Source organism: Chlorocebus sabaeus, chromosome 16 (genome assembly GCF_047675955.1).
Source record: "Chlorocebus sabaeus isolate Y175 chromosome 16, mChlSab1.0.hap1, whole genome shotgun sequence".
NCBI lineage: Eukaryota > Metazoa > Chordata > Mammalia > Primates > Cercopithecidae > Chlorocebus > Chlorocebus sabaeus.
In genome coordinates, this window is record NC_132919.1 from 43647793 (window position 1) to 43652338 (window position 4546).

The 4546-nt window shown below is 42.1% G+C and overlaps 1 pseudogene; it reads left to right on the forward strand.

Annotated features, from left to right (window-relative positions):
• The first annotated feature begins 2734 nt into the window (after positions 1-2734).
• On the forward strand, positions 2735-3256 carry LOC140708770 (ADP-ribosylation factor-like protein 2-binding protein pseudogene; annotated as a pseudogene).
• The last annotated feature ends 1290 nt before the right edge of the window (positions 3257-4546 follow it).

The following is a 4546-nucleotide window of genomic DNA, read 5'->3' on the forward strand; positions in this document are numbered from 1 at the left end:
TAAGTTTATTCTATTGCCCTGATTCTCAGGTTTATTTTATTTTATTTATTTATTTTTGAGACTCAGTCTTGCTCTTGTCACCCAGGCCGGAGTGCAGAGGCGTGACCTCAGCTCACTGCAACCTTTGCCTCCCGGGTTCAGGTGATTCTCCTGCCTCAGCCTCCCAAGTATCTGGGATCACAGGCTCCTGCCACCATGCCCAGCTAATTTTTGCATTTTTTTAAGTAGAGATGAGGTTTCACCATATTGGCCAGGCTGGCCTCAATTTCCTGACCTCAAGTGATCAGCCTTCCAAAGTGCTGAGGTTACAGGTAAGCGCCACCAAGCTGGGCCTCTTGGGTTATTTTATTTTTTTTTATCAGGATCACCTAATCCATGTCTTTTAACAAACCATGTAGTTTGTCCTTGGTTTATGTTTTGGGAAACACTGTCTTACAGGGCTGAGATTCAGAGCATAAATTTGCATAGAGTGCCTTCTATGATGTTGCTCCTTAGGAGCCTGTGGTGATGAGAGGCTATTTACTAAGAAATCTTTTTCCTGGGAGACATGAGAAATATTGACACGTGTAGAGCCTTTACTATATACCAGCTCAACGTTAGGCACTTTTAGACACATAATTCATTTAATCCTCACTGATCCTTGAAGGTTCATTTCATAGACAAAAACTCTAAGATTCACACATGTGTGATAATGGCCCAAGGCTGTATAGCTACTGAGCAATGATCTAAAACTTGAACCTAGCTCTACTTGATTCTAAAATCCTATTTTCTCTATTCTACATGTTCACATGTTCTCATGGGGTGGTAGAACCAGCAATATCATTATTAGACACAGAGTCACTGAATCAGCAGAAATTTATTTGAGCCTCCACCCTGCTGTTAGTTTGGTCCATTACCATAAGAGTTTAAAAAGAAATACTTCTTTTGAGGAGCTCGTAAGATACTACAGAAGAAAAGATAATGATGACAGCAACAGTAGATAGTACTGTGAACTGAATTTGTGCATATTGGGAGGGAGCAGCATGAGTTGGAGAAGGAAAGCTATCCTGGAGGTGAGAATTGGGCCACTCTGAGAGCATGGATGGCATTTTCCCAGGCAGACAGGAAGCAGCAAAGATTTTGGACAGGTAGACTTGTGTGAGCAAAATCTTGGCACTTGACACTACAAATGGCCTATATCAACTGTTGCCGAGGATGTGAGTAAAACCCAACAGAGTAAGAGGGAGCTTAGACATGTAACTCCAACCTATGATCTCCTTCTGTTTTTCATGCCTCTTGTCTCAATTCTCCTCAAATTATAGTATAGTTGATGGAGTTCATCAGGACACACAAGAGGCATAGAACACCAATGTCTTGAGAAAATCAGAAAGAGCTATCTAAGTAGAACAAGCCAAAAGTTCCTGGTGACCAAAGGAGGGACACACACACACACACACACAAACAGACAAGTTGAATACTTATGTTTGATGGTTGTTTAATGATAAAAAAAAAAAACCTATGATAATGTCATTTGCTCTGAGGAGGCAGATGGAAGCTGGAGCTATGTGTTATAACAAGGTTTGTTGGCTAGCCTGAGAGCCAGCTGACTCTAAGCAAGTATGAGTTTAAAATGGATAGCCAGTTTCTTTCTCTTTTAAAACATAATATTAAACCAATGCCCAGGAAGTAGCTAAGTCTCCTCCAGGGACCACAGCTGCTGTTTAGCACTCTCATGCCTGGGACATCAGTTCTATGTGACTCTTGCATTCACTGCCTCCCATCCCATCCCTACCTGACTTTCCTTCCCAGTGCATTGGGAAATTAGGTTTTGGAGCATTGGAGTCAAACCGATCTACTTTGAGTCTTGCTTTCCTCCATTACTTGATGGAGATGTAAGATAACCTTTCTGAGCAACATGTCCTTATCTGTAACCTAAAGATAATCCTGCTCCTAGAGTTGTTGTCAGAGTAATGTGTTGCGAAGCTCCACATGCTGTTATTCTCAGAAAACAAAAGCTAAGGCATTTTTAGCATTCACTGAAAAAACTTCTAAAAGATGTGCTTCTGGAAAAATAAAATTGAACTCACAAAGAGTGAGATTTGAGGGTAAGTACTCATCAAAGAAGTTTGTAAAGATGTAGATACTGTTAAATAATCTCTGGTGGGCCGGGTGCTGTTACTCACACCTGTAATCCTAGTACTTTGGGAGGCCGAGGTGAGAGGATCACCTGGGGTCAGGGGTTCAAGACCAGCTTCGTCAACATGGTGAAACCCCGTCTCTACTAAAAAATACAAAAATTAGCTGGATGTGGTGGCACAAGCATGTTAATCCCAGCTACTCAGGTGGATGGGGCAGGAGAATCGCTTGAACCTGGGAGATGGCGGTTGTGGTGAGCCAAGATTGCGCCACTGCACTCCAGCCTGGGTGACAGAGGGAGGTGTTGTCTCAAAATAATAATCATCATCATCATCATCATCATCATCATCATCATCATCTCTGGCAGTGCATGCAGGGCAGCCTGGTGGGATGAAGAGGCCCAGCTGGTGGGCTGCGTGGCCACAGCTGGAGCATGAGGCCAAGCTTGGCATGTGGGTACTCACCCGGCCAGGCAGTGAGCGGGGGGCGGCCTGGGCCATGAGGCTTGACCCCAGCTGGCTGACCGCCATGCCTTCCATATGAGTTGGACCCCTGGCAAGGCAGGAGCCCAAGTCACCCGCTTGCCCACTCGGGGGAGGTAATGGCAGCAGAGGGGGCCATGGGTACTTTAGAAGAAGAGAGCTTCTATCTGTCCTTCTCTGCCTCTAATGCAGAATTTGATGCTGTGGTTGCATAATTAGAGGACGCTGTCGTGGATGAAAAGTTCCACTTATTACAGAGAAATTTCATAAATAAGTACTACCTGGAGTTTTGAGGACATGGAAGAGAATAAACTAACCTACAAGTCTATTTTAACACATATATTTTTTGGCAGAAAAAATATGTTGAAGAATAACCTCTGTAGCAGATTCCTGAGTTCAACATAGCAGTTTTCATAACTATGTTACAGCATCATAAGGATGAAGTGACTGGTGACATATTCGACATGCTGCTCACCTTTACCAATGTTTTGGCTTTTAAATAAATGTTTTTGGACTACAGAGCAGAAAAAGAAGGCTGGGGACTGGACTTAAGCAGTGGTCCAGTGGTGACTTTGTTGTGCACATCATCTATACCAGCTTTTCAGAACAATCTGCAACACTAGGTCCTACCTCCAGCTGATAAATGGGATCATCCTGGATGTCACTGACCCAATAAGCCAACAGAGTCTGCTCATAATGATGACAGAAGAATATGTCTTAGAAAGACTGACTTCTGTTCTGCAATTCTTCATCCGTACTAAGTATCAATAGGTCAAAACCAAAATGACCTAACCCTCCTGGACCTATGTCTCCTGAAACACCTTATTGTATTCATTAACCTTAATAATCCTCCCAATTGGTAACGCTGGTACTCCTCCCCTCCTCAAGTAGACACCTCTCTCGGGTATTTGTGAGTTCGACTCCTCTGGAGCAGGCCATGTCAATCATTCCACCTGGGAGGCCCCTTCCTCTAGTATACATGTTGGTGTGTAACAGTGTGGAATAATCCACCATCAACACCCTCTGTCCCAGTAGGCTTTACATGAATCTTTGTGCACCCACACCTCTTATTTACATGAGTCAGAGTTTCAGTCCTTCAGCTTCAGTGTGGTTTCTGATATTTATCAACGTGTTATTCAAGCCATCTTGAGATTTCGGAATCTCATATGACCACAGTTTGTCTTGGCCATAGGAATCAATGGAAAGAGATGCCTTTTACATAAAAGCTACATGCAAAAAACAACTCCTGATTTTAACATTTATAGTCCTTGTGTCACTGTCTTCTGCTAATCCCATTGTTTCTAGAAGTCTCTTTTAAGTTTTAATTTTTTTTTTAAATTTTTATAGATGAATACTCAGGCTAACCTAGTGGGTATGATCTTGGAACTTCCATGATTACCCACTTATAGATCAAAGTATTATATGCTGTGTGCTTTTTAGTTAGCGCTGTGAAGGCAAAAAAACTTTCTATGTTGGCATTCATTCCTATTTTACTGGGTACCTATGAATGTATGCTGTTTGCTAGAAATAGACTAAAAGATATCTTGTTCTTATAACAACATGTTGGTGTGTTTGCATGTTTGCTGAAAATCCTTTCTGTATAAACCAGTTTGTTAGGTTCTCTGGGTTAGGTAGGGACTCTGCAGTTTCCTCCTGCTCTAAGTCTCTCCTACTGAGATGGTGTTCCATTGGTCCAGCTGAGCATGAGTAGGAGGTAATAAACAGCTTTACTAGTTATTTGTTTGCTTTGGTTTGCTGCAATATATGGTGAACTACTTATCAGAAAACATTTATATAATCTCTAGAAAGGAGAAAAAACATGGTACTGATGGACATTTGGGTTGATTCCAAGTCTTTGCTATTGTGAATAGTGCCGCAATAAACATACGTGTGCATGTGTCTTTATAGCAGCATGATTTATAATCCTTTGGATGTACCCTAGAACTTAA